Here is a 16,412-nt window from a genome sequence, read left to right on the forward strand (position 1 = left end):
CAATAAAAACATATTAAAAATTAAAAAAAGAAAGGCATTGAGAAGAGTCTGGGTGGTGAACACATGGTGTAGTGGGCAGGTGATGTTTAATTGAGTTGTGCACTTGAAACTGGTATGGTTTTATTAACCAATGTCACCCCAATAAATTCAATAAAAGAAAATGAAGACATTCCAGTAGAATAGCAGTTTGTGAGTGAGGAGCATTAGAAGGAAAAGGTGTGATCAGGACATGAGGTTTGCTCTGTCTCACCTCACAAGTCCCAAAATGGATTTTTCTAGATAGTTGAGAAAAAAGAAGGCAGCTTTAATTGCTGGGGGAAACCAATACCTGTGTTTCTTTGAGTATATATCAAACGCCGAGAGACTCGAGTTCTTGTGTGAGCTCTTCTCTAATGGGCTGTAGCTCACCAAGCTCTGCTTTTTTGGTCACTGCTTTTTAGAGTTCCCTAAAGTGATGCTTTAACAAAAGGCATCTATTAGGGTGCAGTGGAGGTGTTTTGCCTCACCCAGACAGGCCTGTTTGAAATCAATTTCCTTTGATGTAATTCTGAAAGTAGATTTATCTTTAATGGGAATGCTATATCTGTTTTTTGATGCAGACACTTTTTTTTCCTCTTATGAGAACAACAATCTCTGATGTAAAGAACTGAAATTTGAAGCTCACTGCTTTGAAAGAAGGAGACTAATTTATAGCAAAGAAATTTTAGAAACTTTTAAAAACGAAATTCATGAATTACTTTAGGAAACTTGGTGGATGTTTATTATGGTGAGATAGTGTTCATGTGCCTTGCCTGTTGTCATATATAGATACATTTTAAATATAGAAATTAATAACTATATCTCAAATATTTATATAGCTATGTATTATATATAACACATTGGTGCACATATATTGCATCATATATATTACATTACTGTAGATATAAAAGATGGTATTTGGCCCTAGCCAGTTTTGCTCAGTAGTTGCAGCGTCGGCCCTTGGACTGAAGGGTTCCAGGTTCCATTCTTAGTGCATGTACCTTGGTTGCAGGCTCAGTCCCTGCCCCCGGTTGGGGTGTGTGCGGGAGGCAACCAATCAGTGTGTCTCTCTCATATCCATGTTTCTCTCTCCCCCCCCCCCCACTCTCTCTGAAAAGCAATGGAAGAAATATCCTTGGGTGAGGAATTAAAAAAAAAATCAGGAAAAAAAAAGAAATGTTCCTTAGAGTAACAGAATATGTTCCCCTGTGAGTCTGTGCACACGCTCTCAGGTGCCCCTCCTTGCATTTGTTTAACCATCGCATTTTGTTTTCGGTAGATCAGCCTTTACCTCGGGCTTACGCATGAATACCCTTTAAAGAAGGTTTATTAAGGTGGCCCGTTGTCTTTGTGACTCTGCTAATCACTGTAAATTAAAGCTTTGCAGACTCTCTTGCTGACATCACCTTTCTCTGTGAAGCCAAAGAAGGGAACATCGCTGGAGTGTCTTTGTAAAATGTTTCAGAGAAAGATTGCTTGAGACAGTGTTGACCACAGCTCTGTCCCCTGGGAACAAGGAATGCCCTGAAAGGTGGATTTCCTCAGAAATTATTGTTGCCAGGAAAGATTTCCTGGCTCTGTAAGACCCAAAGCTAACAACCGTTTGAGGCCCGCTGGCAGCTTCTCAAAGCTCCCTCTCTGTGTGCCCAGGGGCGGAGAAGTGAGAATTCACATGGCTGGAGGGGCTGGGAACATGGAAATCACAAAGGTCCTTGGAGGGCTTTGTGTTTTATCAGAAAACACAAGGAGCACTTTAGTTTTATCATATATGTTTGTTTTATGATAGTGTTTTTCTTCTCCTACCCATAGCAGTGCCCTCTAAGCTCTGGGAGGATGTTCAGAGTTTATCAAAGACAGGGCTCTGTGCGCCCGGGAAATTCTCCTGTAGGGCCAGAAACCATCAGTTTGTAAAAATTAAAGAAACATTGGATGAAGGGGTACTGAATGATACAGAGGAAAGAAATCAGAAGATAGCTGGAGAGAAGGGTACCCGAGAGATTACAGCAAATATAGGACAAGATGTTTGATGTAGGGCATCCTGCTCTTTTTAGGTGTGTTCCTGTGATTTTCTTTAAAGCTCTATTTTTCACTTTTTCGCTTTCTTTTAAATGTTTCTATGATGTAAGATAAATGTTACACGATTACTTTTTATCAAGGAACATATATGTTCTAGTTATTTCTTGTATGAAATATATTATTATTTGGGCAGTAAAAATAAGCCAAGAGGTATGTTTTTTGAAACCTAAATGAATTTCTGGTGTGTAACTGAGTCCAAAGCATATGATATGAGATCAAAGGTTATTTTATAACCAATCACATGATCAAGTGCTACAATGATCGTTTATTACACCCTTTCCTCCAAATAATATTAGGGATTTTCTTGTGTCTAGTAATAAAAAAATAATATCAATGAAAGAGAAATGCCAATGGCATTCAATAAAACAACATGTATGCCTCGGTGTTTCTGCTCTGTCCCAAATATCCCCCAGGTGTCGAGTAGGAAGAATACTACAAAACACCAAATATTCAGGGAAAAGTATTCATAGATCCTACCCTTACATGAAATCCTGGCTATGCCATCCAGGTAAAGCCACCTCACCTCTCTTCACATTAAATCATTTGTTTATAAAATCAGAACAGAAATTTCTATCCAGACTGTCTGAAATTAGTTGTTTATGTAAAAGTATTTGGTGCCTTTTCCCTAGGGTTATTAAGTTCCAGAGAATTTACTTAAAATTCAATGTTTGAGAGAATATCTGAGAGAATATGCATTTGTTCTTAGTAAATATATTTTGTCGTTTGTGTGGTAAAATTGAAAATATGTGACAGTACTTCCCTGGAATATTACCCATAAACTATTTTAATTGACTCTATACACGTACATCTACAGGTAAGGAGAGCGTAGAAAATGTGCAATCTTATACTTGAACGGTTAGCAGTGTTTGGAGTTTTTTAATGTGAAAATTATGTCCCAAGGCAAAGGCTGTAGCTGCTGAAAGGTAGAGACACTTGTGACTCACAGGCCTCTTTTGAGAATGGCCTGAGATCATGAAGGTCCGAGAATTATAGCTTCCCCACGGCAGAACGTCAGGGTCTAGGTTTTCCACTTTCCTGCCAAAAAAGCAATGAGCTACAACTAGCCAAGACTTGTCTCGCTCTTTCCACTCAGGCCATTAGGAACTTGACGGACTTTCACGAGAGAGGAAAGGTGAACTCTCAAAAGCAACTGCTGCGCACGAGAGCCGAGGTGTGGCAGAAACGAAACCCTGGAGGGAGGTCCTGGCTGAGACGGGCACGGCGGCCTCAGTGCAGCTTGTTCCCGGGACGGCCGTTTGTGTCCATGTGGCATATACATTTATTTTCTCTTTTAGTTTCTGTCCCTTTATTTCCCCTTTGTCTCCTTCGTAAGAGTCTTCGGTCACTAACTCGTTTATACTGAATGTTGTATTTTCCAGGTAGATATTTATCTAACACAAAACCATTCATTTCCTTTAAATTCAATATCTGACCCTCGCTTTACCGTAATTCGTTTCTTTCAGTCTCTCTTTGAAAACTGCCTCTTAGAACATTCCTTCCTTTTCTGCTGGACAGTATCTGCTCATCTCTGCTTGGAAGTCCTCAGGCCCTTGTTTCCTTGATACTTACGTTAAATCCAGTTTTCCTAGGTCATCGTTGCAGCTTAGGTTTAGCTGAACACTCTATCAAAATAGAATTATTCCTTTAGCATCCTATTCTTTTCTCTCTCTCTATTTTCTTTGAAATGTCTGTCTCATCTCTTTGTTTTTTACTAATAACGAGTGAGATGAGGCTCCTCAGTTTTTCCTTTGTATTAATTTCATAATCAGTTCCCTTAAAACAGTTTAAATAACTATGGCTAGAGGTGGAAGAAGAGGGGGGAGGTGGAGACTTGGGCTCAGCAGAGAAATCATTTCGCTTCTGCTTTCTGGGTCTTCACTTCATGCTGAGTCCCTGCACAAGGAGTTGTAGAGTGCTTTAATTTCAGTGCTTTAATTTCAGGTCCTCTAATCAGTTCACACAACGTGGGTTTTTATTTTATTTTATTAGTCCAGGTAAATTTTGTAGTTGCTTTGTATATTTATAGTTACTTTATTTGATACCATCTTGTGCCAAGCCTGCCTGTTCAGTGAAGCTATTTTACCGAACGTGATAGGACTTTCTGTACCCAAATACACACCTTTAATTCCTTCACACAGGAACAGCAGCCTTTAAAGAGCTCTTTGCACCTGTAGTGCAGGGTCTGAGCCATATAGCCCGGTGTATAAGTGTCTGGATTCTGGAATAAGAAAGAACATGGCATGTCCATAAGAAACAAAACCCAACTTACATTCTCAGTGAAAGGCAGGTTAAGGGAGAGATTACTTGTAGAGTAGGGGCAGGGCTGAGGATAGCAAGAGGTGTTGGAGTATCCTAATCCCTATTAGCACTAAGCCATTAATTTTCCTGGAGGCTGAAACAAAGTGGGGGGGAGAAGAGGAAACAGAAGAGGACAGGAGTTGGAAGGGGGGGCAACAGGTAGCAACGGAGAGATTCAGCCCCTTCTGAAATCTCAGCGGGAAGTAGGAAAGCAGCACCTAAAACGCTGTTTCCTCCCGTGCTCTGACCTCCCAGTGGCTCCCACTGATGAGTCCCGCCAAGGGAAGTGCCAGTGAGGTGTGTTCCAGAGGGCACGACTTTTCAAGGTGCAGAACAGGGTGGAAAAGGTGGAGGGCCGGTGTGGGTCGGGAAAGACAAACGTAATAATCGGTTTACAATTCTTGACTCTACAAATCTCAGTGAACCTCAGCTACCACAACTGTAAAACAAGTACAATACAGCACCTGTTCCTTTTGAAAATTGATTGATCGATGTTAGAGGCAGAGAGGAAGGGAGAGAAAGAGAAAAAGCAGGAGAGAAGGAGAAGCATTGCTTTGTGGCTCCATTTACTGATGTATTCGTGGATTGCTTCTTGTATGTGCCTGGACAGGAGACTGAACCCATAACCTTAGTGTATGGGGGTCAGCGCTCTAACCAACTGAGCTACCCAGCCAGGGTTTTGTAACAGTCTTTTGATGACTGTATGCAACTAACGTATTGGGCACAGAGACCACCCCTGTTAGGCGTTAAGTAAAGGAGAGCAGAAACCCTCAGCTGGGAATAGTAGCCTGACTTTTATATTCATTTCTTCTCATGCATAGGCTCTGGCTACAGTTTTTGTAAGAAACAAAAGTGTTAAAAAGTTGTAAGTACAAAGAGGAAGGGTTAAAGTTCATTACTTGACTACAGATTTCAACGAATGTTCTGCAAAGCAGGTTGACAAGTGGTAACCGATTTAGCTGAGAACCATGTTTAATGAAGTTGATAAAGGCATGTGTCAAGGATAGGACTCAAGACAGGAGAGTCACTCGGGAGATTGTAACCATCAAACCAGAACATCTCTGCTCTCAAAAGTGACATCAGCCACACCGGTGCCTCTGAGACAGGGACCGAGGGGTTTATTCTCGGGAGAATTGAACAGGCTTCGCTCAAAATTAAAGAGAGTGGATATGATGACTTGGGAGGTTGGAGAAAAGATGATTTAAGAAAGCATTTGCTGCCCGGCTGGGCGTGGCTCAGCGGTTGAGCAGCGACCTAGGATCCAGGTGATCGGGGTTCGATTCCCGGTCAGGGCACATGCCTGGGTTGCGGGCTCGATCCCCAGTCGGGGGCGTGCAGGAGGCAGCCGATCAATGACTCTCGCATCACTGATGTTTCTGTCTCTCTCTCCCTCTCTCTCTCTGAAATCAGTAAAGATATACTTAAAAAAATAAATAAAAATAAAAAAGCATTTGCTGACGGATCACCAAGTCCTCCCCTCTGCCCCCATGCTGAGCTCCAGGTGCTGCACGGGAGCGTAGCGTGCCCGCCTCGGGAAGGGACAGCACCACAGCAAAGGGCTCTGCGCGCCGATACTGGAGGCCCTCTAACTAGTTTACTCCTTTCTGTGCAACGCTTTTTTTCTCCCAATCAACCCAAAGTGAAGTCTGTAAACCAGCAAGGAGTGAACAGTATTCACACCAACATGGAGCTGTGGATGGTGATTTCTGACTTAACTGAAAATTGTGATGTTGATATTTTAAGAAGATGGGGAAGATGATTTGGGGTTGATTATGCATGTGAGTTAAATTTTCATTTCTGTTAAGTGGACCATCAGGGAAAATAATTATATCATTGGGAAATATGGAGACAATCATAAAAAAAGAAGTGAAGTTCAAACTTTTGCAGTCGAGTAGCAGGACTGAAAAGGGCGCAGTTAAAATATGCATGGTATGTATTGTTTAGGTGTGTGCCTCGGCTTGTTTCTCCTAAGAGCAGAGCCTGAGACAAAGGCTTATGTGTGAGTAGTTTATTTTTGTAATGTGGTTCCAGGGACGAGAATGGGGGTTAGTGAAGTAGAGCAGGAGCAGAATGACAACCAGCACAAGGGCGCGTTATTGCCGGTCGCTGTGACTGGTTACTAGGCATTCAGTATATATCCAAGATGGAAAAAGTGTACCGAGATGCAGAACAGTCAATATTTTAGTTGGAAATGAAATGAAAACCCAACATTAAGGACTAATTTTGTTTCTTCAAATAATCAGAAAAGCCCATTACTCAAACAAACAAATGGGGGTCAAAGATAATTGAGTCTAGACCATAAATCTCTCTGAACATCCAGTTTCCTAGGCCAATTCCAGAGTCAGCGCCCCTCTCTGCCTTTGATTTTATCGTCTGCATGTGGTTTGCCAAATTCTTTGCATTTCCATTGCAAAAACAAAGAGTACAGAGTGGGGTCAACAGACTGGGCTTCTCACTCTGTGTCTGTTAGACTCTTTGTGCGATTTTGAAAAGTAAAAGTCTCCCAGAGCTTCCATTTTTTATTTACAAAACAAGATTAAGATCACTTCTAAATCCCATATGGTATCACTCTGTCAACTAAGCAGAGACATGCACAAAATGCCTCCCTCGAGGGTGCAGAGCTGGGAGGTCACCTGAGCTTCATGTGAAATTACTCGTGTGAGGAGTATCCTCGAGGTGGCTCTGGCCGCAGCTGAAGACATCCTTTCCGAGAGCTGGTTCGCAAGCAAGGCCAAGTATCCCTCACGTCAGTTGTTCATTTCCCATTTACTTCCTTTCCAAACAGCGCTGACCCCGACAACCACAGTTTGCTTTATTTCTCTCCCCTCTGGACACCGCATCAGCATCATGAATGAGCTGACAGAAACACAAAGGGGCATCAGGAATTTTGACTTAATTTACAATTTGGATGCCATCCCATCCGTACCAGCCAACCTTTGTGGAACGCTTAGCATATTAATACCTCCCAGCGTTGTCTGTATTTTCATTTTTAATAGATCTATAATGCGCAGTGTTCTTTCTGCAGCTGCTTCCTTTGCATGTATAATTTATTTCCATATACTTAACTGGTGCTGGTGGTTTTTTTATGTGTACTTTTGTTTTAACCACTAATAGAAAAATGGGTCTCTTTAAGAATGAAAGTTTAACAATGGATTAAACTGGCTAGAATGTGGAAAAGGAATAAAATATTAAATAAAATGATGACTAACAAAAAAGGGGATTGTGACTAGGCTCAATCAAAAGTTCAGTACAGCCCGATCAGCGTGGCTCAGCGGTTGAGCATCGACCTAGGATCCAGGAGATCTCTGGTCGATTCCCAGTCAGGGCACATGCTGGGTTGTGGACTGGATCCCCAGTAGGGGGCGTGCAGGAGGCAGCCAACCAATGACTCTCTCTCCTTCTCCCTTTCTCTCTCTGAAATCAATAAATATATAATTTTTTTAAAAAGTTCAATATAAATCCAAACAGCAGTGAGATACCACATGCACCTATTAAAGTGGCAAAAATATTTTTTTAGTTGTTGATATCAATTGCTGGCAAAGAGGGACAGCCACAGGAACTCTCCTACGTTGCTGGAAATGCAAAATTACAACCACTTTGGAACACAGGTCATTTCTTAAAAAGCTAAGCATAGCCTCACCTTGGGACCCAAAAATCCTGCTCCTAGGTATTTGCTCAGTTTATTTGGAAAGTTAACATCTACACAAAAACCTGAACATTTATAGCAAGTGTATTTGTAAGCACTAAAAAGTAGAAGCAACCACATTGTCCTTCTCAAGTTAAATGGATAAACAAATGATGGTTCATCCACACAATGGAATATTATGCAGCAATGAAAAAATAGCTATCAAGCCATGAGAAGACATGGATGAATCTTAGATATTCATTGCTAAGTGAAAGAAGCCAGTCTGAAGGAGCTGCACAATATGTCATTCCAATTATATGACATTCTGGAAAAGGTAAATCTTTGATGATGGTATAAAAACCATTGGTTGCCAGGAATGAGGTATGGTGAGCACGGAGGATATTTTAGGTCAGTGAAACTATTCCGTATTGTGCTGTAATTGTGCCGTATTGTTCTTTGATACACAAAGAACATTATTCAATTTAATTGTTGAACTGAGAGGTTAAAGCTTTGAAGCTTAAGATTTTATGATTCTCTAAAGGTATGTCTCTGTTGCTGTGGGATGGACAGGGTCCTGAGGTTGAGCAAAGCATGTGCGCGCCATTACATAATTGCAGAAATACTGGTAGACATATACTTACTGTTTGTTTTCCATTTTCTTAAAACTATGATCTGCTGTGTTCGAATGTAATCAGGAATCCATTTCTTACTTATCTACAAAGATTCAAATTATAAAGATTTTTCTCAACTCTATTTTGTCAGTATCTACTTACGATTGTCCTTTTTTAAAGCAAGATGAAATAATACAGGAATTTTTTGAAGAAAATTAAAGAATATCTACATATTCCCCTTGCAAAAATTTCACTTGAATCCCATATTTAAAAATCCAGAAATTTCATGCCTGTAAACAATGTTTTGACTCTAGAGATACTTTTCAATGTGTTTGGTTCAAGCTTGGCCTCTAATCTATATACATGTACTTTCTTGAAAAAAAAAAATCAATGTAATAGCACTACATTTTTCAAACTTGAATCTGATAAGCACAGATTCGACCGTCGGGTGTTTTCTGGGAGCCCTAACCCAAAGTCAGTCACATAGGGCTGTAATGTAGTTGGGGAGCGAACCGCCTGCCAGCACTGGCTCGAGTGGCTGTTTAATAATTCTTCCACGTGCTAGGAATGGCATGAAATTTAAAAATAAATAAACGAAGACACCAAGTTGAAGGTGAGCCCTAAAATGTTCCAGATTTCAATACTTAGCGTAAATATGATAACATTCAAAATCAATAAAGATGGTTATTGACAACTCCTCAAGGCCTTGCCCTCAGGGGGACACCGGTGCTTCATCCTAAGTACCAGAGGAAACAGGTAATGTGGCGTCAGCTCTGCCATGAAGGGCGTGGGAATAACAGTGAAGAGCTGGAGAGGTATCGTCTGTTTACTATCTGGTGACAATTTTATTTTGGTGTGTGCGTCCTGTTTTCTGTGCTGCAACTTCATGGTGGAAGGAAGGGGAGGGCGGCTGAAAAGAGACGATTAGTCTAAAAATTTACACCTGAGGATAACAATTATATTTGCCCCTGAGCAAGTTCAGAAAGCACTTACGGTCAAAAGACAATGTCAATGAAGTATTTTTTTTTTTTTTTTTTTTAAGATAAAATCCTGGGTCATTTTGGGATCATAGTGGGAAGGCTGAAGCCAGATCCACAAACGAGCTCCTGCCTCAGCTTAGTAGCTCTGGGCTTTCAGAAAAGTTTCTGAGTTGGAAGAAGGGACCACTGGAGAGGCTCAGATTCTGGTTATGGCCTGAGACTCTTAAAAAAATAGACTTTTCCTGCACATGCGTGGTTAACTTAATGGCATAATTCCTTCTACAAGCCTAATGCTTGCTACAAATTGTCCAGTATCTTTGCCATCATTTCTGTTTTTAAAGATTTTTTATTGATTTTTTAGAGAGAGAGGAAGGAAGAGGGAGAAAGAAACACTGATGAGAAACATTGATGGGCTGCCTCCTGCACGCCTCCTGCTGGGGACCGAGCCCGAAACCCCAGGCGTTGGTGCATGGCACAACCCTCAGCCAACTGAGTCACACTGGCCAGAGCAAAAAATTCAGTGTCTCTTTAAAAAATACTAACCGAGCTAATATTCATCAGTCATCTTTGCTGAAGACTGATGTTTGCTTCGCACAAGAACAGTCATTAAAACTTACAAATTAATTGCCCAGAACTTAAATTCATATTGCGTCCCAGCTGGCGTGATAAACACAGCATTTTCAATCAATTTTTTAAAAACATCTCTGTGGTAGTAAGTCTTAGTAACCAAGTGCATGGATTTGAAAGAGGTCAGCCTTGCCAGCTCTGCTCGGTATCTGTCACGGTGGGGAAGATGATCTTCCCACACACGGGCCCCAGCTCCCTGTACAGAGCGTATAAATTTGCATGGCTGGCTTCTCAAACACAATTAATTTGTGCGTGTTTTCCTAGCAGCAATTAGCAGCAGGCAGGAGTTTTAATGAAATAAAGTTGTGATTCCCAAGGGGGCTGTTTATAATAAACATTACAAAACAACAGGAGCTTCAAACTGTTTACATTAAGAATTGATTAATAACAAAGCTATTAGGCTACATATTCGGTTACATATTGTGCCAATTGAAGGGATACTGCTAATTAAGTAATCATAATCATTTGCATGTGCCACATCTAATTAACTTTTTATGTCTCTTTAAGTGTTTGCTTCAGGAGCAACGGCATTCCTGTGGCATTAGCAAAAGGAACATTTAGGCCATTTCTTGCAATATTGTTTCCCAATAAAGTCGATTTCTATGAAAACACTTAGAGGTTCAATCAGAGTAAGTGGCTTTTCGTGACAATTACTCTGGGCTGCACGAAGTTTATTCTTGAGGGAATGAATTAACATTAGGTTAGTGTGTAGGATTTTAAAATGTTGCTGTGTAAATTAAGTTTGGAAAGTAGTTTTAAAACTTTGGAAGGGGTTTAACACTACAGTCTTAATGCCTGAAAGGATTACAGTACATTGATTTGTTTTTTATGTATTATCTAAAAACGCTCTCTCTGCATCTGAGAAGATCCCTGTAGATTTTTGATCTTGGTAGTAAGGGAATCAAGACTTAATAGACTTCTCTTCTGTGTCTGTCTCATAGAAAATGATACCTTCAAACTAGTTCCACCGTTACAGGTAAATTTTATCATCTATCCCTGTTCAAACTCATTTAAAGTATTATTTCATCACCAAACGGTAGCTTCTATAATTAGCGTTTAACAGCCTCAAAATTTCATATTATTAGTTCTTAAACTTGTTTATTATTAAATAGTGTTTTACAATAAGTAAAATAATCTAGCATGCCGTTCATGACCTAGAATAGCAGACTTGATCGTTGACCTCAAATCAGTTACAAGATAAAACTGATTTTATTGTTGATGATGCTGTCTTCTCATCACTGAACATGTGCTTGAAGCTGCTTTGGGACCCTCTAGACCAGCCCGTCTCAATGTGGAATTCTGCCAAGTGACCTCAGCTCAAGCCAGATGGAGCTGAAAAACCACCTGGCCGAGCTCTGTCCAAACTCCTGACCTGCACAGTTGTGAGGCCGTATAAACTACGCTTGGTTTGGTGGGGCAGACCTGAGGCGCTGTAATGCTATGATACCTTTGGGAGCATAGGTTAGTGGGAGATGATTTCCCATGGGTAAGGGGAGCTGTTTACTGAAAGGATTCGCTATTGAAGTTCTTTCTTTTTAAGAATTCTTGATCTCTCTCCATGATTCCAAAAGTAATGGTCGGTGATGTCACCATATCCCCACAAGATAAAAGGGTAACAAAGGGCCACTAAGAAACTTGTTTTTGTTTGTTTGTTTTGGTTGGTTTTTAATATGTTCAGACCCTTGGAAAGGGCTCCAATATGTAGACTTTAATTGCAAAATAACTCTCAAGTCCCCTGGAGGAGATCGTCAAGGCAACAAGAACACAGAGGAAGTAAAATGAAGCAAAGCATATTTTATCTCCCATACAGTGGGATGTCTCCCACATTTTCTGATGAGTTTTTGCATTTCTTTACAATAATAAGGCAATTTGCATTAAATCATATCATTTGTGCCAAAAATACAGTCACAGAAAAAAGTAGCGAGAAATAAGTATCTGAAAGTATAGCTTGCTATTTATAATTTTGTATTATATTTGCATGTGATTTTCAACAAGAAAATTAATATTTATCATTTTATTTTTACTTCTATATGGAAAACATTCAGTGATTTTCAGGTCATATTCATCTTAGCATAAAATGAATATTAAAATTTGGCTTTTAAATAATGTTTTCAAGATTGGAAGTATGCACTTCTTCATATTGAAAGTATAACAGGAAAAATGTTCATTAACATATTGCTATTGCTTATGCAGACTTATTTTTTTTTAATTTTATTTCATACATATAAAATGTGCAAGAAGTCAAGAAAAATTTAGGACAGTCGTGAGCATCAGAATTTCCATGTGTACTAAAATATTTAGAATGTCACTTGTAATGAGCCAAAGTCAAAGTAATTAAAGACAAATGGAAGAAATCATAGAACTGCTCATTACTGGCATGTTATTTCCCACCCAAAGACCGTATCTTTAGATCTACTTTAAATTTTCTATTTATATGTAGTTTACGAAATTGTGCTTTCTGATTGCTTGATTTCCATTAGATACATATTCAGATGCATAATTATTGCATTTAAAGAAAATTCTGCAAACTATATTAAAATGCAGAACTTTTAAATGGGTTCTGGTACCAATTCCAACGTGTGTATGGTGGTTCCCGACACCAACAAGCAATTCTCAGGACACCTGTTGGGTGTCCCACAGTTCAACTCAGTTCTATCTGAGAGAGCATCAGATTTCACAAGTTAAGGGTTCAAGGTTCCTCCCTCGTTGGCAAACCAGTTGCAAGTCCAGTTGTTACCTGTGCTTCTACCAGCCAGCTACAGACAGGAGGTTCTAGGACCTCCTCCTCGGACTTCACAGAGCTGCCACAGGTCAGGTTGTCACCTGTACTATAAATCAGGGCTTCCCAAGACCCCGTCCTGAGGTTTGACTAACTTGCTAGAGTGGTTCACAGAACTCAGAGAGATATTTTACCTACTAGACCAATGGTTTATTGTAAATGGGTGATTGAAGCTACCTTCTCTGCAGTTGGATGGGAGAGAGGTAAACCATCTCCTCCTAGATGTCACTGGTTGTGGAAGATAAGATCTTATGATTTATTAGCTGGCTTCTAATTGCTTGGCCATTTGTCGAACTATTTGTCTCAGGCTCCCTGACCCACTTGCCAGGGAATGTTCTTAGCTTCTTACTAACCTGCCTCAGGATGATTTATGATGAGTACTGGGTGTAAAGCATACGTGGGATTTCGTAGACCTAGTATGAAGAACAGAATGTAGAATATGCCTTTAATCAGGTTTTATATTGATCACATATTGAAATGATAGTATTTGGGCCAAATCGTTAAAATAAACGTCATTTAAAGTAACTTTACTTACTTTTTTCTACTTATTGTAATTTGACTACAAAATTTAAAGTCTTAATATAGCTTCCATTGCATTTGTGGTGACTAGGGCTGGGTTAGAATGTTTGGAATTTGTGTAGTTATGGTCAGGTGAGTTTCAAAGAAAACTGGAGGATTAGTAGAAGACAAGTCAAATTAATTGTCTTCTAAATGACATCCACTGTGTAAAATCAATTCTAAGATCAGACCTCAGGGAGCCATCTGATATAGTTATTTGTGATAAAATAAAAGTGACAGAGGAAATGTGTCTGTCCCTCATAGAGTTCAAATAAAGCCACGTTTCTGGGCTGTGGAATCCTCCCTTGTGCAGATATACGGCTTATGGTTACGGGAGTCCAAAACTTATTTGGAAAAACGAGCTCCTAAGATTGATAATAAGCCCTCTTTACAGCCAAATTACCCTGATGAATTGATTCTAGGGTTCATTAACATGCTACCTCTAAAGGACTCCGGGAAATGAGACACGAGTGAGGAGCGGATGAATGGCGAGCCCTGTTATCTTTGCTCCCCACATGGTCCTTATTTCCAGCCCGCTTTCCCGTATCTGTTTATAGATTTGGTTGTAATAAGAATTTACGATGCCGTGAATTTCCTGTTTCTAATTTCCAAGCCCCATATAAATACCATATATTTTTACATTAGACTTAAGATATATATCACATATTGCATTGTCTTTGTCACTTGTGGCAGACCAGTTAGTCAGATGAATTCATTGTGATGACTCTTGATTGCATTTTTTATATGTTGCTTTCACTGTACTTTGGCTTTTTATTTAAAAATAAACAAATAAATAATAAAAACAAAATTCTACATACTACAGAATTCTAAAACTATTCTTAAAGCATTTATTGTATTTTATCTGATTGGATACCATACTGTTTCCAATCTATAAAAAGTGTATAAATATCTATTTGAAGATTGTACATGGTGCCATCACTCGGTATTATTGTTAAAGACATGATTGTTAGTAGTAGAATGACTATTTAAAGACAAGTTATGAATTAAGAGTTTTAAAAAAATAATTATTTGGCCTAGCTAGAACTTACCAAATCAACCAGTTTTAACTTTGGAAGGGTATCATATGTCCGTCTGAAATTACATAATCCCTGCTCTGTCCTAAGCTAGTAGATGAAAGAAGAAATAGCATGAGACATTTGGAGGGGGAGAAATGGTAGCGGCCCTCCCCACCCAGGGCGGACTCTAGATGAGAACTCTACAGGCAACGAAGGTGTGTTATTCAACCGCCGTGGCCCCGACAGGGAGCCTGCAGCGAAGGGAGGAGCTGAGGGAGGGCCCCCAGCTCTGGCTGCATGTTACAAGCTGCTGGGGAGACTTCAGCGCGCCAGGCTCCTTGGCTACCGGGTGGATTCCGCCTGCTCCGGAGGGGGTGCACCTCTGTGCTGCTTAAAAGTTCCCGGGGGTTCTGATGTAAATAAAGAATGGAGGGCCTTGGCACACTCTGCGATGCCGCTCTCCCGGTGGTGCCTCAACCCAGGGGCTTCCGTCAGCTGCAGTACAAGGGACGCTGTTCCTGCGTGCTCCTGGTTGAGCTGAAGCTAGACTTAGCATATTCCTACTATTTTTCTGTTCATATTTTAGTATAAGCTGGTGTGGCCTGGGGAAAGGAGCCCCCTCTGGAAGTATGAGCCTGAAACCTAAAATGTCAATGATCTCATTTCCTACACCATCAAGTACAAACTCCCCAGAAGAAGTCTCAGTGCCCCTGACAATGTGACTAAATGCTCCCACCTTTATTTTCAGCTACCTGGATCTTGCTCATTTTCTCCACAATCAGCCGCTTATTTACTCATTTACTCAAGTAAATCCAGTAATGTTTATCTATGTTATAAGGTAATGGTTGAAGAACCTGCCATTATTGATGTTGGCAGCATGAGCCCGCTTCTTCATTATTATTTAGGATAAAAAAGGTTAACTTACTGAGAAAATAGGAGAGCCTCAGTTCCAGAGGATCCTCTGATAGGGATCCCAAAGTCGCAATTGATTTTATTTTTATGCTAATGAACTATGATAAAAGAAAAGAAGCCCAGGAAATGCCAATGTATTTAATTTATAAAGATTTTACAATATTGCCACTTAGAATGCACTTTAGTCCAAACAACTTTGAAGAATTGAAGTTCAAGTTCACTCAACTGCTGCTGTGAGGAGTCATTAATAACCGCGTACTCTCCGTGTTGCGTTGGACTGCGAGGGTAACCAGAACCCCACTTCCCGTACATCAGGCCACGCTGTGCTATTATGTGACGATGTGTGACTCCTCAGGTCAGGACACTTAGAGGGAACCCAGAAAAAAATGAGACTGAGGATTAGAATTCGATGATCTAGTCAGCTCTTCAACTAGCTGGACCTGAGCCATCCTTCATTTTGGCTGCTAGTGTTCTCTACCAAAAACCAAGTCAGGCTAAATAATTTAAAACTCTCTTGAATTTAACTGAGGATTTTGGACAATTATATGATATTGTTTTTAATTATTTAAAGAGTATGACATAGGTGTAAATCCAATCCATGAACTTTAAACTAATATTCATACAGAATCTAGCTACATAAAAGAATAGTGAGTATAATACGATGTTAACTCCATACTAAATAAGCAATTTCAAAACAGGCTTCTGCTAGATCCCATCTGGTTGTTTCAATACCCAAAGAAAACATGTTTCACTTAGTTATAACAATAGCTTTTTTCTTTTTCAGACCACTACATTATCAGGAGATGTAACATGATTCTGAGGAAGTGCAGATTGAATTAGAGCTCTAACCTAGTAAGAATAGAAGAGTATAAAAGAGTTACCGCCTGTGGCTCTCTTGGAGAATAGTATTTT

This window comes from Miniopterus schreibersii (genome assembly GCF_964146895.1).
Source record: "Miniopterus schreibersii genome assembly, chromosome: 19".
In the NCBI taxonomy this organism is placed as follows: domain Eukaryota; kingdom Metazoa; phylum Chordata; class Mammalia; order Chiroptera; family Miniopteridae; genus Miniopterus; species Miniopterus schreibersii.